Consider the following 22,312-nt stretch of genomic DNA (forward strand, 5'->3'; position numbering starts at 1 on the left):
ACAATTAAGAGCTCTTGGAGGAAAAACAAATGTCTGAGTTCTCTTTAATGACTGCTGTGCAAAATGAAAGAACACTTTCGCTTTATTCTGTTGTAGAATTTGCCAAAATCCTGAGCTTTTTTATTTTACTCTGGCTAAAAAATAAGAAAAATTGGCTCAAACGAAGTCTTCCTACAATTTTTTTTTTTTCAGGACAAAGAAGAATTTTGAGCATGAAGAACAATATGCAAATAGTTAATGAGTGAAAAAGAATGTGGATTTCTGCATTATAGCCCTGGGCAGGCTGGACAGAAGCATATTAGGGAGCATTCTCTTACTTCCTCTGAACTAAAAGACTAGGAAAACCCTGAAATTATCTTGCATGAAAACCTGGATCTTCTGACCAGGGGGGAAGGAAATGACCTTTCCAGGCTTCCTCCAGTCTGTTTACAGACCTAAGGTCAAGACTGGAAGGGCTGGTGGATTCTCAGCATCTCCCCGAAAGCTGTGGGAAGGTGATCAAAGGATGGAAATTTGCATGCAAAGCAATAGATATTCAAACCCACGCCACCCCCCTCCATGTAACAGAGAAGATAAAAGCTGTTTCCTTTCAAAGCTTCAGGTTAAAGATGGAAGAATCAGCCAACATGTAATCGTATAGTGGGGCACTCAGAAAGGCCGGAGAGAAGAGAAGGCAATGATATCCAAATATCAATCTGCACTTAAGGGAAAAAAAAAAAATTAACCCCTGAAAAATGACATTGAAAAAGCCAGGAAATGACTCTAAGATTCTCAAAGGAGGGTGGTTTTGACTCCATCCCAAGGAACATTTGACAAGGGAGACATTTTGGGTTGTCACAGCAGGGAGCAGGAGGGGTGCTGCTGCTGTCCAATGGGTTAAAGGGTACCAGAGATGTTGCCGACCATCCCACAGTGTGCAAGACTGTCCCCACGACAATGAAGATCCAGCCCCAAAGGTCAAGAGTGCTACGGTTGAGAATTCTGGGTCTAAAGATTCCATGCTGGTCCTGTTTTTACAGTGTGTACAGGCAGCATGTTTCACTAGTTCATTATGAGCATTCCCAAGGAACTCCTACCCTCAACCTCAAAGTGAAGCCCCAGGGCTTTTCCTTGTTCAGTTTAGTGCTGGTAACTGCTTGGCCCAGTCTGTTAATTACAAGAGCCGTTCCACCAAAGAAGACCCATCCAACAGAATAATCCCTGTCCAGGGCTAATTGATTCCCCCAAGAAGCTCGTATCTGCTGTCTTTGCGGTCAAGGAGAGCCGATTTATGAGGCAGTTAAAGCCTATCTGTGTCCTTCTTTGTAAATAAATTGTTTAGAGTTCTCAGATTTCTATCTCAAGAGTTACAAAGTTTATCAGGCCCTGCTGCAGTGTTGTTCCAAATAGGATCCTGCAATTATCACTCAATTGCGCCTTGGGAATGAGACAGTCAGACGCCACTGGCATGGCCCCAGGACAGCATTCTGCTCAGAGATACCTATCAGGGAGCGTCTTCAACTTGATGCTTCCAACAGGGCATGGAACATTCTTCTTAATACACTTCTGTGTGTCCTGGGAGGGTTGATGAGATGTCAGCGGCAGACCACAGATGGGCCCCACCTTGCTGTCCCGAGCAGGTCCTTGGAGACCCTGCAGGACACCAGAGGTTGACATGCTACCATTTGCTTAGACTGGGATACTTGCCCAAGGGAGCTTTTTATTAAAAAAAAAAAAAAAATTTACTTGGTCTTTTAATGACTTTGGTCTATTTAGGTGTGGTAGGGAAACATAGCTATATTTCAAATTACCAACAATATTCCTAAAAATGTTAGGTCATAGGAGGCCGGTGGTTCTCTTTTTTTCCTATTCTCATTATCAGCCCCACTGAGAATGTGTGGGCTACACTAAATTTCCACATCTGATTTATTTGTCATTAATAGTATCCACAATGAAAAAGACATTTAACAGCTTGAAAATGTTACTTCACTTATTTTTTTTAAGTTTATATTTCTATGGTTCTTTAGATTAGGAAGAAAATTAAAATAATCCGCTGAAGAAAACTAAAATAATCTTCTGATTAATCACTTAGTATTTGCATGCATTTTTCTGGCCTTTTCTATGAATGCATTTATTTATAGATTTGATTTATACAACATACTTTCTAAACTTGCTATTGTAAATTATACTGAAAACAAATTTTCATATGATTTCATAACTTTTTATAACATCTTTTTCCGAACATGTAATATTCCATTGTAAGTATGTAGGCTATCAAATTTATTGAAACTTTTTTTTTTAACTCTTGAGGCTACTTTTAGTGTATCTCTGTTAGCAAATGCTGTAGAACTCAAGATGGATTAAAGGCCCAAATGTGAGACAAGAAACCATAAAAATCCTAGAAGAGAACACAAGCAGTAATTTCTCTGACATGAGCTGTAGCAACATTTTTCTAGATATGTCTCCTGAGGCAAGGGAAACAAAAGCAAAAATAAACTATTGGGACTACCTGAAAATAAAAAGCTGCTACACACTGAAGAAAACAATTGACAAAACTAAAAGAACCTACTGAATGGGAGAAGATATTTGCAAAGGACATATCTGATAAAGGAGTAGTATCCAAAATATATAAAGAATGTATACAACTCAACACCAAAAAACAAACCAATTAAAAATGGCAGAAGACATGAACAGACATTTCTCCAAAGAAGACATCCAGACGGCCAACAGACACATGAAAAGATGCTCAACATCACTCATCATCAGGGAAATGCAGATCAAAGCCACAGTGAGGTATCACCTCACACCTGTCAGAATGGCTAAAATCAAAAACACAAGAAAAGAAAACACTACAGAGTACATATGAAGCCAAAGTTCAAATTTTGGGGAATGCCTTCATATTATGAAATGTTAGGACCTTTGCCTTTTTGTCAAAACACACCAGCACACCGATAAACAATCATTTCTCAAGTGTAAAATATCCCTGTAGATTAAATGAAGCAAATAACAGATTTTTTTTTGCAACATAGATATTGTTATTTAGCTTACAGTAATGTGTTCCTACATGCTACTTTAAGAAGTTGTATGTAGTAACCTTCCCTCTCACCAAACAAAGGCACCTCCCAGAGGAGCTCCATCCTTCTATGCGGTCTCTTTATGTCTTGTATTAGCTCCAGTTCCATGTGTGTACCAGGATTCCAATAGGGTGTGCCCATCCTAGTCACTGGAGGGACCACATAAAACACTGTTGCTGGTGTTTTTGAATCAGTTCAGTGAATTTCTTCCCCTTGGAGTCTTTTGTACCCTGAGATGCTCCAGGTTACTTATTGTTTGCACATATCCACGTTCAATGCTTCCCCCAAACCTATAAACTGATACTGGCTTTCCAACAGGGAATCTCTGCCAGGAGCCTGCCCCTTCCATCCTGCATGCCTTGCCATTTTGTTCAGGCAAACAACTCTTGAAGGTTTGTCCCAAGAAGAACCAAGTCAAATCAAACTCCCAGGATACTGTACCCCAGCCTGTTCGTTTTGAAAATTAGGGAAAGTACAATTGCCACTTTAATTTCTAGATATTTGTCACATTCCATTCAAATATGAGTTTTAGCAATACTACAACTAGATGGCCACAGTTTTCCAACTGATCACAAAGACTCTCTGACCATCTCTTGATGATGGTCATAATACGCTGTGTTAAATTGTTCTGCTGTTTTTGTGTTGTGTGCCACAATAAAATATAGTTAGTTGTCTATTAAATATACCTGGATATCACCAGTGATCGTGGCAACACAAGCCAAAATAATTTTAGATTTTAAATCTTATTGGGTGTAATTGATAACATGATTGTCTGTCTTGCCATTTGCAACCACATCCTCTGAAAAGCTGTGATTTGTCAGGGCACATATTTGTTTTCCTGGTGTATGGGTCACATAGAAGGAGAAATAACTCTTCAGTGAGCTTATTCACTGGCTTCAGAAGTGGCAGAAAACTTCACAGGTGTTTGTATCCAGGTCTCTGTATCAATATTGGGCACCCCCAGAACACCCCAGCCTCTCACCCCAAGAAACCAGAAGCACCATACAGGTAAAGAATCATCCAGTGCCTAGATGTGATTGTTGGCAGAGATATGATTGCATTGATCATTATATATTGATTATGTTATCCTTTGGGCCATCTTCCCCGGAAGGGAGAGGGGTCAACAGTTAAGAAGAGCCCAATCACAGTAGTCAATTTTGATCTCTGTGTTAATCTCTGTAGGTTTTGTTTTTTTAACCTATAAAAAATATATCTGCAAGATAAGGGAATCAAAGTCATGGGGATCCTGGTTTAGCAATGACACCTGGATTATCATCACCGGCAGATTGATTGAGCGTCCTGTTAACATGATTTTAAGTGCTCAGGGCTGGAGGATCAAAATCTCCAGACATAACTCTTATCTTTGAGGCTGTCATTGCTAAGAGATTGAGCCCATTACATAAGCAGATAACCAATAATCAATGTGTAATTGGTCATTATGAAATAAAAAGCAAGGATGCCCCACACAGATGTGTATGTGTTGGGGGAAGGGGGCTTCAGAGCTGAAGCAGAAGTGAGGATGAACTGGCTACAAATCTAAATTCAAAAGGAAAGAAAACACAGAACCACCCCAAATTTTTCATCTCCTTCTTTTGTACAAAGTCAGTCTCCCTCACTCCACAGAGTATCACAGCAGGTAGTACCTTACTATACACAGTAGCAATTTTAACAGATTTAAAGTTCAACATGTTTCATTCAGACAGTCAATGTTCTTTGTTATAAAGTGAAGGGTTACAAAAGAATCATGCAAGGGGCCTGGGAATTGCAGGAAACCAGGACCTGGATATTAATGTAATTGTTTCCTCAATGCATAAATACCTTTTAGAGAAAGAATATCAGAGAAAAAGAGCTTCTAAAATATTTTTCCAATCCTTCCCTTACTTTAAGGAAAATCTAAATTGGGAGCCAATCCTTAGAAGAAGATAAGTCTTTTTCTATGAACATATAAATATTTGATCTTCAGTGGTGTTAGGGGTTGAACTGTGTCCCCCCACAACTGTTGGAGTCTGACCTCCCAATAACTCAGAAAGTCACTATATTTGGAGATGGAGCTTTTTTTTTTTTTAATCTTTTTTTGGAGATAGGGATTTTAAAGAAGATGGGGCTAAGGGAAAATAAGGTCATAGGGTGGGCTCTGATTCAATATAGCTGATGTTCAAAGAAAAGATTGGGACACAGGCACCCATTGATGGATGATCATGTGAAGACATAGTCAGAAGGCAGCCATCTACATACCAGGGAGAGAAGCCTCAGGAGGAATTAGCCCTGATAACACCTTGATCTTGGATGTCTAGCTTCCAACACCGTGACACAATTTCTGTTGTTTGAGCTCCCCAGTCTGTGGTACTTTGCTATGGCAGCGAACAAATACAAGTAGTGTTTCAAAAAGAGATACTGGGACATCTCCAGTTCAAAGACTTTCAGTCTGGAGAGAAAAAATTATCACAAACCCAGAAGTTTGGATCCAAAGAGGGGTGTCTATAATATTGGTGCAAGGAGGGGACATGACCTTCATTTCTAGGCAATTGCACTAATGCTTACATTAAGGAGAAGGGTCCTGTGTTCTAAAAGCTGAAGGCAGACAAGGGAAAGGTTCACAAGAAGGCAGTAAAGAACAAAGAGTCTAGGTCCAAGGGTACAATTTGCTCAATGCATCCCATCCCGGACATAGAGTTCCAAGACACAGATTCTGAATTCTAAGGCTGGGACTCCAGGTGTACAAGATGTGATAGAGAAAATGGGACCTTTGAGAGCAGAGCCTGGGTTGCTGAGTCAGGGATAGCAGGTTTGTCCAGGTGTCACCAAACATCAAACAAAGGGCCTTTCCACCCCACAAACCAAAAGTACCAAATAGTCATCAGTTCTGGAAGCAAAAGAAATGAAGCTGTCTGTGGCAAGCTGAGAGGTACAATGAAATTTTAAGTGCTTGGAACTGGAATGGAGACAAGATTCTCCATGATCTCCTTGGTGGGGTCTGTGTTGTTCCTCTTAGACTTGTTGATCAACTGTGTGCCCTGAGATATATATATATATATATATAGAGAGAGAGAGAGAGAGAGAGAGAGAGAGAGAGTCCAGAGGATATTTTTTAAAAGTTTCTTTTAAAATGTCATTGCTAACCATAATAGACTCTTAACTGTAGGAAACAAACTTGAGGGTTGCTGGAGGGGAAGGAGGTGGGGGGATGGGGTACCTGGGTGATGGGCATTAAGGGGGGCACATAATGTAATGAGTGCTGGGTGTTATATACAACTGATGAATCACTAAATTAAACCTCAGAAAATAATAATACACTATATACTAATTAGTTGAATTTTAAAAATAAAGCTAAAAATAAAATGACATTGCTGGAACTGGGAAAATAATTCTAGGAAATAGAGGTAGAAGTGTCCTGGTCTTCAGAGACAGCTTCTCCTTTCTTGTACTTGGGCAGAGGTGGCAGAGAACTAAGTCTTCCAGCAGTGTTGGTATGGTGACATCATCCCCCAAAAGCCCACTCATAGCACTCTGGGATGTGTGGAAACATGGGAGACCAAAAAAGCCTCCAAGAACAGGCATCTAGTGAGTATTACATGCACTAGAGGAGGAGAAGCCCTGGAGTTTCTATAGAACCTTCCTCCAGTCCTACCTCTCCCACCTGGTATCCAGGAGCAGAAAACAGCACGACACGATGGCTCTTCAAAGCAGCATTTGTTCAGCAAGGAAAGTGTCACTAACCTACTGTGATGGGAAAGGCATCTTTTTCAGTGGACACTGGGCAGGGGAGGGGAGGTGCTCACGGGAAGCGGTCTTTGGGGACATGATATTCTTTCCTAAAGTCAAAACATCCTACCTTTGTTTTTTTTAAGGGTCATACAAATGCTGCCAAGGGCTCCAAGGAAAACTCCTCTCGTACCTTTTAAAATTCAACAACTACTCATTTCTGAGGGTTGGGGAGATTACAATCCCAGCACCTTCTCCACATTTCACTTGATAACAGGTTTGGTGTGATGAAAGAAAAACCCAGTTTTCTCTCTTTTGAGCCACAAACCTTCAGGCAGGCATGGCGGGTGGGAGACACGGGAGTCACGGGAGTCCCCATCCCCGCTTGGTCCAAGCCCCCAAATCTTTTTTTTTTTTTTTTTATGCTAACACTGGACCAAAAGCATGAGCTTTCACATTTGCTCCAAAACGTTCATTCCTTACAGCTTTGCAACTTTCCTCTCTGTGAATGATGATGTCCAAAATGGCACTTTCTTCTTGAGCACTTCGACACAGAGGAGAGATTAGGAGGATAGGAGACTAACCCATTAAAAGAGGAAAAAAGAAATATATATATATATATAAAGAGAGAGAGAGAGATTGAGAGAGAAGAGAGAGAGAAGGAGGGAAGCAGAGAGCCGTCTGGAGCCTGTATTCACGCTCTAATTTGAGGCAGGGGCAGAGATGGTGCCTGCCGCTCTGGCTCTCTGGTTCGGGTTGAGCGCCTCCTGTCAGGATGTGAAGGCTGCCCTCCCCCTGGAGGGCAGCGAGCTCTGCTTAGGACTCAGCAGTCATCTCATCCTCCCACTTGGGCTCATTTACTGAGAGCATCTCGAAAAATCAGTCATGGGGAAAGGGGAAATGCAGAATGACAACCCCAACATGCAGAAAGTTCTCGGCTGCCTCTGACTTCTCAAGTCACAAACAAAGGGAAAAAAGCCACTTTTTCCTGTGGGTTAAAAGTAAGTGCCACTCAGCAGGGAGGTGGGCTGCAGGCCTGCACTGCAGAGCAAGGCTGTCCCTTAGGTGCAGGGGGTGTAGGTTAGATGGGTCTCCAGGGGTCCTGTGCTTTCAGCAAAGGCCAGACCACAACAATCAGTGGGTTAGTTATTTACCATAACCATATACAAAACCACAAGCATCAGAGTTCCCTCCAATACATCTGAGACATATATCTCTTTATTAAAGGCTGTCAGGGTTTCTACTGCAGAGTTGCCTTTGAATCCCAGCTAAACCAGGCAGCTTGACTGAAGAACCAAACCAGTCTTGCACACGAAATACCCAGAAACTAACCCCAGAGGCAGGAGACAGCATTTTCCTCTCCTGGCCACCTCCCCTTTCACTCTTGCTTAGAATTGATTTTTTTAACTACACTTGAGTATTTGAGCTTAAAGTGATAGATGACTGTGAAATAGTTTAATCATTCATAAATGGAGTATTCGTGGTGTGTGACTTATTTGGTCTCCTTCACGTTAATGAACACAGCCCACATCATGGTGATCCATCACTATAAATCACAGCCTCGGAGGAATATAGAGATCATGTCACCCTTTCCAGGCCTTTGGGCTAAGACTGTGCTTCATGACTGTTCTTAATGGTTTGCTAATTTTTCCTTTGCCTTGCTCCCCAACATTCTGTTTTGTTTTGTTTTTTTCAAAGCAATTATATATTCTATCACATGGATGTCATTCCAAGTTCTAAAGCCCATTGGCCAACACAGCAACTCAACGCATGGAGTTTCAGACAGATATTTGCTACAAGACAAGTCAGATAGAGAATTTAGCAATGACCGATCTGGTCACAATAGGTACGAATGGAGGCATCCTCCTCTCTACTCTAAATAATTGTCCAACTTGCGATCTGACCATGGGCCAACCACCTTGCCCAGGTTTGTTGAGGATTTTCCTGGAGACTACCTGGAGAAGTGGACAGACTCTGTTCTGTCACTATCTGTCCTACTGGGCCTCTGCGCTCCCCTCTGAGGGGCAGGACGGGGGGAGCTCTGTAGAACCCAGCTCATAGAGAACACGCATACAACCTCATAGACAGTGAGACCTCTGAATGCCCTTTGATCCTCCCTGCCAAGGATCATGATTCCTTTCCATCAGGAAAGCAGACTGCACATGCTACAAACACTTTTCCATTCACCTCTTTGACATCTTTCAGACAAAAGCAGAAAAATTAAAAGAAAGACATGAGAGAAGAGAAGAAATGAGAGGCCTATAAAAAGACCTATTTTGAGATCTCTGTGGCAGGGAAACCCGTTGCCCAATTTCTAACTCTATCTAAAAACACAGTTTGTGAACTTCCCCTGCTTGGTGACTTGCTCCCATAGGTCAGTGATGAGGAGCTCCTGAGACACAGGCTCAGTGCACTTGTTATCTTTATGCAGACCCCTTGACCTTTGCCAAGGAGAAATGAAGTTCACTTTTTCTCCCTTAATACACACCAAATCAGGTTAAAGTAAGGAGCAGTCAGGCAGCCAAGGAGGTGTTCATAAATGCGTAACAACCAGTTCTCAGGTAGTGGAACTGATTGGTAGGTTCTGTGGAGTTCTGTGGTGTAACACTCCCCACCTTAGCCAATCTGGCTACCAAAGGGATGTTACTGGATCAAGCTGTGAAGAGATGTGCCACAGTATTCTCGGGTGGGGCCGGGGGGGTTCACCTTACCCTGAAGCAAGTGGCTTCAGCACAGCCCTTGGGGAAGCAGGGAGAAGACTGGCTAGAGTTGTCATTCCCAGTCCCGGTTGCCTCTGAACATCACCTGGGAGCTGTTAAAACTCCTGATGCTCAGGCCATACCCCAAACCAATGAGGTCAGCCTCCCTGGGGATGGGACCCAGGTACTCATACAGGTGAGATGACCTGAGGCAATTCCACATGCAACCACTGATGAGAATCACTGGGCTGCCCAGGGCCTGCTCGGTACTCCCTCTTGGTGAGTTCCTCCAAATACTTTCAAGAGACATTCTATTTCTCTTTAATAAACCCCGTTGGGGCTTGAAGTTTGGAAACTGCAAAACCATGAGTATGGTGGTAGTAACTCTTTTGAGTGTCTGATTTTGCAGGGTGTTGCTTGCCATGTTTGAACGACCATGGGAAAAGAAATAAGAACCCGGGAGAAACAGAGCGATGACCTCAACACACAGCAAATTCTCTGAAGCTTATGAAACCTTCCTTTCCCTTAGAATTGGTTTAATTATCACTTCCTGCGGGGGTCCTCCCTGACCTCCTGACTTCCTGACCCAGTCCACGTCCCCTGCTATACCAGGCCCACACCTTGGCAGCACCCACTTCTAATTCTACATGACTCATATGGTCTGTCTTCTGGATCACATTGTCTCCCTTGTCACATTCCATGAGGACAGGGTCACATCTGTGCTTACTCACAGTACCTGGCATATATGAAGTCCTTGATAAGTATGTGTTTGGTGTACAAATACATGAAGGGTTGCTTTCTAGTAAGTTCTGTTTCACTACTTGCATTTTGTAGCCTATTGAGGACAAGACTTTCATGTTGATTGGAATTTTATAAATAAGTAACACTCCATATTTATTTAAATATTGACTATCAACGGAAATGAAAATGCAGAAGACAATGCCAAAGACATTATCAGGTTAAAAAAAAAAAACAGTGGGAGGGACAACTGCATAAAAGAATCAAGACTGTCGAAGTTCACAGCAGGCTGGAAGGACAGAAGAAATGTAAGGTCTTTTACTGGATTTCAACCTGTCACTGGCCACGTGGCTTATCCAGTTCTGAAGTCCCAAAGGTGAGTCAGCAGGGTCTCCAAATTAAAAGATTTCACAGCTAGAAGTATCAAACACAGGCATGACCTCACAGGTCACATCCAATGTGAAGCAACAAGATCTCTTCATCGGTGCCTTTTCCCAGGATAGGACCTGATGATTATGAAGCCACCAGACTTCAGACAACCATGATGACTTCCAACTCAGTTCTTGACATAGACCAAAATATTTTTCATGATTATGGGTTTTTTAGGAACTTTTAAATATGATTTGTTGAAAGACTATATCATACCAGAAGATTATCTGGGCTTTTTTTCTCTGTAGATGATGACTTCACAAAGAATAGCACCATATATATGCATTCAAAGCATCTAACAAACACCTTAGTGAACACACTTTCCCCCACAACTACCTCTACAAGTCTTGGGAGTCTTTACCTACCCTAACGGGCCTGGCCAGCCCTCCCACCATGTCATCATCACCAACATGTCATCTACTCACTTCCTGGCAGACTTCTCCAAAATTGATGCCAATTACCCATTTAGACACATCTTAGTCCGTATCACTCTCAGCCACCAATAATTGTAACCAATTGTCATCTTGATTGATGAAAATATAAAACCAAAAAACGACAAACCTCAAAACACATTATGGACCTTTAATCTCTAATATAAGCAGTAATATAACACCTGCCTAAAAATGCCATCTTTGGGGGCGCCTGGGTGGCTCAGTGGGTTAAAGCCTCTGCCTTCGGCTCAGGTCATGATCCCAGGGTCCTGGGATCGAGCCCCGCATCGGGCTCTCTGCTCAGCGGGGAGCCTGCTTCCTCCTCTCTCTCTGCCTCTCTACCTACTTGTGATCTCTATCTGTCAAATGAATAAATAAAAAAATCTTTAAAAAAAATGCCATCTTTGTTTGATTTAATGAATATAGTCTAGAGTGGACAGGAGGAGTTTCCAAAGCTGTGCTTTGAATGATGTCATGAAAGTCATTGTGGCTTCAATTTGGGGACCCCACTTCCCCACAAAATAAATAAATAAATAAATAAATAAATAAATAAAATGAAGCCCATTTATGAAGCGTCTTGCATATTTCATCCTGATCAGGCTGCAGGGTGAAAGAATTTTGTTCACGTTCTTTCCCTGTTAAAAGAAATTCCTCACGGGCTTGGACATGGCTAATTTCCTTTCCTATGTCCCACAATTTGGATAAAACAGGTAAATGCAACCTTGAGAAAAACTGATACCAGAAATAGAATCAGAATAGGAAATTCTTTAATCAGTTTATTTAAAGCATTAAAAATTTTGTTCCAGTTTTCAATACATGGTCTTCCTCGGTAAAATTCCAGGTGGTGCCATTAGATTGGCAAAAGGGAGATTATGTTTGGCAAATGGTTTAGGAACGGGAGACAGTGTCTCTAAAACTCTCTGATAATACTAGAAAGTATAAGGAAAACCAAACCAAAAACCATGTCACAGAACTATCCTAGGGCTCTTATTGCTTAAAAAATGTAGATACAGTGGCTTCATTATTCAGATCCACATCTATTCTATCCCAACGCCATCCAATTAGATTTCCCTCCTGACAGCCGTTGGTTCTATGTAATGAATTTGTTAAATTCTGTCAACACTCACAAGACAAGACTTGCAAAATCTCGCTGAGAACTCCCATTACACCTCGTCCGTTCTCAAGCAGAAAAGAGGACGTCTGTGGAAAGGAGAAGACAAAAATCCTCCTCCTTAGAAAAAGAAGTAGGTGTTTGAAGAGTCAGAAAGATTAATAGTTCCTCCTCTTTTGTGGATCAGCTCACACCCTTGGGGCCTCATTTTCAAACTGGCTAAAAAGGAAAGGATGAAAGAGCTCACAAATGTGCGGCGTAATTAGTCTGGATATACTACAGCGAGACATTAAGGGTCAATAATTATTGTCGGCAGAGAGTCCCTTGTTAGATATCAAAGCATGGAGGCTACATGCATGGCCCGGGGTTCGGTCATCACTTCCACGGGCTCAGGGTGCAGGGGAGAGGATGCATCAGCACCTTGGCTGGTGGTTTCCTGCTGGTATCCTTTAACGCTTCATGGCAAATGAACTTCTTTTCATTTTTAGTGGAGGGATTGCTTCTGGCACAAGATGTGGATCGAAGCCACTGATATTTCTCGGTGAGTTCTAGATTTGAATTCTGAACTGAAGACTGAAACTTTGAACTTGACCCAGTGAGTTTGTCCCTTGCCCTTCTCTGGTGATCTCCTGGGGCCGTTCTTCCCCGCCCAGGATGTTAGCCTTTAGGCCTCACCTTACCTCTATCAGGTGTGCCTGCATCTCAGCCTCTATCTGGACTCTGCTTTCCAGACTCTTAGCAGGGCAAGAAGTGGTTCTTCAGTGGTTGGAGGTGGGAACAAGAACATTGTTTTCTTTTTACGGCTAAAGCACAGTTATGCCTAAAGTACATAAACCCATACACAATTTATCTGTGGTATTAACATTTCATGGAGACATGCCATGGCTTGAATGTTTGTGTCCTCCCAAAATTCATATGTTGAAATCCTGACCCTCAAAGGTGTTAGTATGAGGAGGGGGGACTCTGGGTGGTGATGAGGTCATGAGGGTGGAGGCTTCATAAATGGGATTAGTGCCTTATAAAACCGACCCCAGAGGGCTCCCTGGCCCTCCCACCATGTGAGAACAGAAATAGAAGACAGCCTTCTATGAACTAGGATTAAGTCCCTCACCCGCCATGCTGGCACCTTGATCTTGGACGTCCCCCTCCAGAACTACAAGAAATAAAAGTCTGCTGTCTATAAACCACCCAGTCTGTGGTCGTTTGTTACAGCAGCCAGATGGACTAAGACTGGGGCTGAGATAGTTCAACGAAAATGTGTAAAAAGCTTCCTCAGAGGTACAATTAAAAAAAAAAAAAGTGTGAGACGTAAGCCTGGACTAAAAGCTCATTGAGAAAGAGAAGCTTGCCTTTTCTTTCATATTAAAAAAAAAAAAATGAGGTAATTTCACAAACTGAAATTTGAAAAGAAAGGAAAGAGGGCACGCCTCAACATAACCATTCTAGAATCGCTTTCCATTCTTAGGAATCTGCACACATTTTACATGATTATGAGCACTGAATGCACAGTCTGCCTGTCTTTTTACTTTCTTTTTTTTTTTTAAGATTTTTTATTTATTTGATAGACAGAGATCACAATTAAGCAGAGAGGCAGGCAGAAGGTCGGGGGAGTGTGGGGAAGCAGACTGCCCGCTGAGCAGAGAGCCAAATACGGGGCTCGATCCCAGGACTCTGGGATCATGACCTGAGCTGAAGGCAGAGGCTTAACCCACTGAGCCACCCAGGTGCCCCATCTTTTTATTTTCTGATGTGTTTGTTTATCTTTCTCTTCTCAGCATTCTCATGTCATAACACAGTCTCCAGAATTCCTGCATAAGAACGCTCCATTCAGGCAAGGAATAATTCAGCTTTCTTCCCTGAATCTCCCTGAGGTCAAGCAAATTCCAAGTACAGCAGAGAGGACTCTGAAGACAGCAAGATTCTCAAATGTGTGTGTTTGTAGATCCTTTACAAGGGTAAACAGACAGTCGGTGCAAAGGTCTGAGCCCTTCTTGGACCGTCTCTGGCTGCTGACCATCACCAGCCCCCCCACAAGGGGCACAGAAGAGCAAGGCCAGGCCTCTGCTGGGACTCTGGGGTGGGGACAGCAGCCCCAGGAGTCTCCTCCCATGTGGCCTGGCATGAGGCCTTCTCTCCTACAATTTCTGACACCAGATGTGAGGGACCAGCTCTCAGGATCAGGTTGGACAATTTATAAACCTTCTGACTCTTCACTTGTATTTCTTTTTGTTTTTCGTTTAATTGAGTTTTGCCCAGCAAACCCTTCCGACCTCCTGCGGGTCTGTTCCACATGAACGTCAACCCTGTCTTACTAAACGCATCACATTTGGTTATAATTACATAATAATTAATAATTGCTTCATGTTTGAAATAAGGATGCTCAGTACTTTTGAAAACACATAGTCTTGCAAACAGCACATACCCATTTGGGACATAGATAGTACAAGGCACGAGGCAGGGCTTGAGAGAGAATGTTTACCAAGCCCCTTCACTCCCATTTCGAGGAGCTTACCTGGGAATCATTTCACTATCCTCATTTTCCTATTGTTCAATGCTTTTGTCTTGTCCAATTTTACACTAATTATAACATTGCAATAAACACAGGTGGACATGTAGAATTTTGCTATTTCCCTCGACAAAATTCCTCGGTGTTCTATGACTTGAGGAGACGATTTATGTGGTTACTTACAGTCATTGTTGAATTGCTGGGTTATATATTCACTTTGTGTCTTTCAGAGTACCTCATATATCTCTTGGTCATGGTTAATCACCCAAACAGGGTTTTCAAAGAGCAGGAGGATTTGTGAATGTGCTGAAGAAAGGCTTGCGAGGGTTGATGTCATCATTTTTATGTTTGTGTTGCCTAAGGTTGATATTATAATACATAGTCATTATCAGGAACCAGGGAGTGTTGTCTGAAGGGTATTCTTCCTTTTACCTGCTGTCTGGGATAGACAAGGAGACGTTGGTTTCTGTTTGAGACAGTAACAGGAATTCTAAGAGTAGGGGATTGCTTCTTGTTTGAATGATCTTCCAAAGACCCAAACCATTCTGGATTTAGACTGAAAGTTTAGATCCTTTCCAATCCTTCTGCAGCAGGTTGACAGGCTCAAGGTCAGTTTGGGAACCTCGGAAGCCCTCCCATGTCAGTTCCAATTCTCAGCCAGCTCATGAATGAGCACCCACACTGGGGGGCTTTCCAAGCGAAACCAATCCAGCATCCACCAACAAGCCACTGTCCCAGAGCTACCTGGAAGCAGAGGTTAGAAAGGTGGATGTCCCAGAGCTCAAGATTCTCTGGCGACATACAGAATGACTGCATCAGGAATCCACACAGCATATTGTTGCTTTTATAGAAGACTTCATCAAACTACCTTCCTCTACAGATAATTACCTGAATATAGTACTAAAAGAGGTTTATTTTTATTTTTTTAAAATAGCCTCAATTATATTTATTCTTTTTTTTTAGTTTTTTTAAATTTCTTTTATTTCTCTTCAGTGTTCCATAATTCATTGTTTATGTACCACACTCAGTGCTCCACGCAATACATGCCCTCCATAATACCCACCACCAGGCTCACCCAATCCCCCTCCCCTTTTCCCTCCAAAACCCTCAGTTTGTTTCTCAGAGCCCACAGTCTCTCATGGTTTGTCTCCCCCCTCCAATTTCCCCCAACTCCCTTCTCCTCTCCATCTCCCCATGTCCTCCGTGTTATTCCTTAAGCTCCGCAAGTAAGTGAAACCATATGATAATTGACTCTCTCTGCTTGACTTATTTCACTTAGCATAATCTCCTCCAGTCCCATCCATGTTGATACAAAAGTTGGGTATTCATCCTTTCTGATGGAGGTGTAATACTCCATGTATATATGGATCATATCTTCTTCTTCTTCTTTTTTTTTTAATGGACCATATCTTCTTCATCCATCCATCCATCCATTGAAGGGTGTCTTGGTTCTTTCCACAGTTTGGCAACTGTGGCCATTGCTGCTATGAACCTTGGGGTACAGATGGCCCTTCCTTTCACTACATCAGTATCTTTGGGGTAAATGCCCAGTAGTGTGATTGCTGGGTCATAGGGTAGCTCTATTTTTAATTTCTTAAGGAATCTCCACACTGTTTTCCAAAGTGGCTGCACCAACTTGCATTCCCACCAACAGTGTAAGAGGGTTCCCCTTTCTCCACATCCTCTCCAACACATGTTGCTTACCGTCTTGTTGATTTTGGCCATTGTAACTGATGTAAGGTGGTATCTCAATGTGGTTTTGACTTGAATCTCCCTGATGGCTAGTGATGATGAACAGTTTTTCATGTGCCTGTTAGCCATTTGTATGTCTTCTTTGGAGAAGTGTCTGTTCATGTCTTCTGCCCATTTTTTGACATGATTATCTGTTTTTGTGTGTTGAGTATGATATAGATCCCAAGTTATACCCTCTTTGCTGTATACTATCATGCATTTGTGCGCTATTTATAAGAACCAAAACTTTTGCTCTCCCAAGGTTAGTGGCCAACAGGAATTGCATGGCCCTCTGCTGTTCTATAAGCCACCACTGCATTTCCATCCAGGCATTAATTCCTGCAGAATGCTTCACTCTTCAATGTTCAGTGCTTAACTAATTTCAAGCTCTCTTAACTAAGTCAGATATACTGCTTTCTCATCTGGACATCAGAGATGGAAAAGCTCAAATCCCACCCTGGAGTCAAAGACTAAGGAATAAGATAACTTAAGGCATCCATGGTCATTCCAGTTTACAGCAGCCCAATGGGAGACCTCACCACCTAGCAAACTTGGTGGACACCACTGAACTGTGCCCCTGGATGTCCATGGGAAGGAAGGACCATTTTATTTCAGTGTCACTTAACATTATCTTCTAAAAATGCTTCTAATCTGGGGTGCCTTGGTGGCTCAGTCAATTAAGCGTCTGCTTTCAGCTCAGGGCATGATCCCCAGTTCCTAGAATTGAGACCCATGTGGGGCTCCCTGCTCAGCGGAGAATCTGCCTTTCCCTCTTCTTCCTCCCCTCCCCCTCCCCAGTCACTCTCTCGGGAGAGTGCTCTCTCTCAAATGAATAAATAAAATCTTTTTTAAAAAATGCTTATAACCTAATGTATCAAGTGTTAAAAGTTGAAATGTTATCGTCATGGCTTGATTTTTCTGGTGACCAGCCCCCATCGGAGAGCCTGCCTGGAGAACAAAACTACTCCTATCACCAAGGAGCATACAAGGATTTGTATAGGAGCTCTGAGTAAGGAACAAGGAAGAGAGACCAATGTATGTCTTTGCTACTATTTCACGACTGGACATTGAGGAACTGGAATAGGCCTCCCACATCTGCGGTGTATGGACTCTGCCACATTACCACTGCCCTCCTCCTTCAGTCTCCCTACTTCCGTGGTACCGTCTTCTGCTGATTTACCTCCTAACACTCTGACCATACTTCTTACTTCTTCACGGTGAGCTTTGTATTCCCCTTCTCTTCCTATACCTGTTGTCATTTCTTGCATTTATCCTACAGCTTTCCTACTCTACATGTATCTATTACCTGACCTTATTGTTCGTGATAACATTTGCTGTTACTAAGATGAGGCTTTGTTCCAGGGGAAGGAATGCCGCACCTGGGGGGTTGCCTTCTATTATTAACACATCAACAAAGAGAAATACAGTCAAATGTCAGTGATTAAAAATAAAACAGGTTAGCAACAATGTCCACAATAGCCAAACTGCAGAAGGAGCTGAGATGCCCTTAAACAGGAGAGTGAATAAAGAAGTGGTCCATATATACATTAGAATATTAGTTATCAGAAGGGACAAATACCCACCATTTGCGTTGACATGGATGGAACTGGAGGGGATTATGCTAATTGAAATAAGTCAATCAGAGAAAGACAATTATCAGATGGTTTCACTCATGTGTGGAATGTAAGGAATACCATGGAGGACATTAGGAGAAGGAAGGGAAAAATGAAGGGAGTGGGAATCAGAAAGGGAGATGAACCATGAGAGACTGTGGATTCCAAGAAACAAAATGAGGATTTTAGAGGGGAGGGGGGTGAGGGGATGGGTTAGCCCGGTTGGGTATTAAAGAGGGCATGTACTACATGGAACACTGAGTGTTATACACAAACAATGAATCATGGAACACTACATCAAAAACTGATATACTGTATGGTGACTAACATAACAATAAAATTTTAAAAAATAAAAAAATATGTTGAAATGTTAGATACTCAAAACTCTACAGAGAATTTATCATGACATTGTATTTAGTTCCATTTTCATAAGGTCAACAGGATTCAGAAGGAAATGTAATTAAGTGATAGAAATGTAAGTGTAAATGACAGAAAAAGTATAAAAAGAATCAAAATTGAAAGCAGGAATAGAAGGTGACAACAGAAAGGATCTGTGTCCAGTGGCTCCACCCCCACCTGTCCAGGTGAGCAGCAAAGGAGAGATGGCCTGGGATGTTCCAGCCTGGTCAAGGTGCATCTCAGAATTTTCCCTGGGGCCCAGAGCTGCATGAGCAGGAAGTCTTGCCACATGAATCCTTTGCTGGGGGAATTTTCACACACTCTTCCCTCACTTTGAATAGAATCATAGCTCTTTCATTCCATCAGAATTAAGGCTTTCCTGGCCATTTCTTTCCATCCATGCTGCACCTGCCCAGGTGTGCCTTTCTCTATCCCACTTCCATCTTGTCCAGCTGTGTTCCAGCATGGTCCCTGCCCGTTACTCTGCAGATCTCATTGTCACTATGTCATGTCTCCAACCCTACATCTTCTCTCTAGTGGGTGTTTCTCTACTTCTCTTCTTGATGAGTGTCATCTCAGTAAAGGTCATCTTTCCCATGGTCACCGTGCTGTGTCTTTTCACTCCTCCTCCTGAGTTCCTTTCAAACACTCCTCATTTCCACATTGGAGAGTCAGGGTAGTGCAGTGGTTATTGATTCTATAATTTAATAACAGTATAAACTTGAGTAAATCACTGTGCCTCCACTACTTCATCTGTAACATGAGGGTAAGATCAGTTCTCATCTCATTAGGTTGTTGTGGGGACTCAGTGACAAAATCCGCATGAAATGCTCAGTGAAGCTCCTGGTGAGCAGAAATCACTGAGGTAGAATTGGGTATCATCCACAGGTAAGTCCTGCATCCCTGCCTTTCCTCACCCTTTCTCCTATTTCCAGGATCCAGAACATTCTCTTGCACACTATTCATTTATACTGACTTTCACTCAGAAACCTTTTCCAGAAACTTGTCTTACCATTAAAATATGCCTGGTTTGTGATCCATTCTTGGGGAACCTATAGTATAGTTAACTTGTTAATGTGAAGAGAACATCACGACCTAAGGTGCCATCAGATTAGGTTCATGCTGCTGTCACTATAGCTGAGCCATCCCCACTACACAGGGTGGGGGATGAGGGACAGTGTGGGTGCTCTGCAGCACTTCACAAGCCATGCCTCTTTGGGGGTAAAAGTCCACCTGTGAGTCACCAGGGTCTGTGAGGATCTGTGCTGACAACACCAGTGCATTTGCCTCGCCTCCCTAAAATAACTTGAAATTTAAGGGCAGGTAGCCCGGCTAAACCAAATGTTGTCTCTTCCATGCAGATGATACAGTAAGTCACCACTGTCGCCATTGTCGGCATCACCACCACCTCAGTGTTTTGGTCTGTTCGGGCTGCTATAACAAAGGTGTCATATGCCCGTGACATAAATGACATTTGTTTCTCACAAATCTGGGGGCTGGCAAGTTCGAGATCGAGGCGCTGGCAGATTCAGTGTCTGGCGAATTTCACAGACGGCAGTCTTCTTGCTGTGTCCCCACATGCTGGGAAGGAAGAGTCTCTCTGGGGCCTCCTTTATAAGGGTACCAATGCCACTCATGAGCTCCACCCCAAGACCTGGTCACTCCCCAAAGGCCCCATGTCCAAATGCCATCACACTGGGGATTAGGTTTCCATGTATGAATCTGGGGGGACATACAAACTTTCAGCTTATGACACTCAGAGATAAAAGGTGCCCACATTTATCATAGCCACATGATTCCCGTGGAAATTCAAAACACTTAAGTTGAAATACAGCGTGTTTTCTGTGTGGAATACAGGAAAACGTACTGTAGCCTTCACTGTGCCCCAGAAAGCCTAAATTGTCAAGTTGATCTTGTTCATTTCTGGTGTTATGATGTCATGAAGTAAGAAACTCCAAAACTACTTGATGACGAGTAATAATTCCTTTCATTATTTGTAGCAACATTAACATCATTCAGTGTCCTATCTAGGTCTTTAACCTGTGAAAGGATTATTAACACCAGCCAGTTGGCCACTGCTTTCGTGGCCCAGCCTTGGGTGTTTCATTAATGAAAAATATCTACCTGTCAACAGGCATGATTACTGAGCTTACTTGACTCAGGGGACAGTTAGATCCCCCCAGTGAATCCTGAAATGACAGTTTGGTTGTGTTTAAGCCCCCAGAAGGAGCTTTGATTCATCACACCATGTTGTCACTGTAATGTTTCCATATTTACAGAGCAGCACCATGGGCCAACAGCATTCTAATCTAGAGGTGGCAGCCCCAATTACAATCGGTTCATTCCCCACCTACGTGTCAGGGTCTCTGCCAGGTCCATTTAAAGAATGACTCAGATAAACTGACTTATTGGCTTTTAAAAAAGGGAAGGAACAAAAAGAGAAATTTACACTAAACCTTGGACTGACACTGAAACAGAGTGGTGTCTCCCTTAGGAAATAACACCTGCCCTAGGCCATTATCTTAGGAAGAGATCCACCCGGAGATCAGAACACAGCAGCCAACCCTCCACGGCTCTCTAGGGTTGCTCATGTTCATCATAGCTGCAGGAGGAGAAATGCAGACAGGAAGAACACATTTGACTCAGACACCGCCCCAGATGCTGTGCCCTCAAGAGCATTAACTCACCTGAAGGCCCCCCAATTACATGAAATTATCCTCCCCATTAAATTCCAGCCACTGCCATTAAATATCATTAGGGCTAAATCGGTTCTCTGATCACATCCTGAATGAGTAGATTTCCCAAATAAGCACCTCCCAATTAAGAGAGGACTCCTGTATCATAAAGCCTGCATGATACTCCCTCAATAGTCACTTCATTACCATAGCTGCAAAGTCTCCACCAGAGAGCACAAAGTGTTTGCAATGCAATGGAATGAATTCAGCAGACGGGCAGAGACGGGATTATGGGTCTAGGTAGTAAACTCTTCAGCAGGCAACCTTCAACAGGAACGACCACAGGGTCGTTCCCACTGTTCCAAATCCTCTTTGCGGTAGATAACATTTAGTCCTGAGGCATCCTTCACCTGGCACTTTCTGATTCCGTGCCAAGCATAAACTCAGCTCCTGGACTGCTCACCAGTCTTGAGGCTTGACACACATCTTAAATTGTTCTCTTCAAGCTGGGTACTCCACGGGTTCCTCTGGCTAATTTCTACACATAAACAGAGTTTGGACACTTTCCTGTATTTATAGCACTTAGCACAGTGTCTTGCATATGGGAAGCAGTCGATACATTTTAGGAGTAATTAAATCATGAAGCTGAATCTGAGAGCTTAAACCTACAGACTTAAGAAATGTAAGATTTAAGTCCCTTTCTGGAGCGGCGTTAACACCAAAATGATCCTTGAAGTGCCAAAAAGTAAAATGAACTTTTTGGCACACATGCAGAAGTCTTGTTATGAAATAGCTTATGATCATGAAGATTTAGACTTACACGAGTCTAATAATATCTCCCTAAACAGAATTACTTGTAAAAGCCTAATATAATACAACTGGGTTATAATTCCTGGATATCCCATGGGCAAATCAAACTCCGGTTTCTCTAACAGCTCCCATTATTTTCCTTTCGAGCCTGTGTCTCCTCTGTATTCTGGTCTCTGTTGATTGAGTCATCATTTACCCCGAGTCCCAACACCAGAAACCTTAATTCCTATCATTTCTTCACCCGTTGCCTTCTTCATGCTTCCTACTTCCCCTTGCCTTCCATTCCATCTGGCCCCACAAATGAACACATTGCTCAGTAGTTGCTTCCATGGCTATATCAAGAACTCCCTTCAAGTCCATCTGGTCTTTTTTATTTATTTATTTATTTATTTATTTATTTATTTATTTGAGACAG

This window comes from Enhydra lutris, unplaced genomic scaffold (genome assembly GCF_002288905.1).
Source record: "Enhydra lutris kenyoni isolate GAN:26980312 unplaced genomic scaffold, ASM228890v2 scaffoldscaffold43, whole genome shotgun sequence".
Classification (NCBI taxonomy): Eukaryota; Metazoa; Chordata; class Mammalia; order Carnivora; family Mustelidae; genus Enhydra; species Enhydra lutris.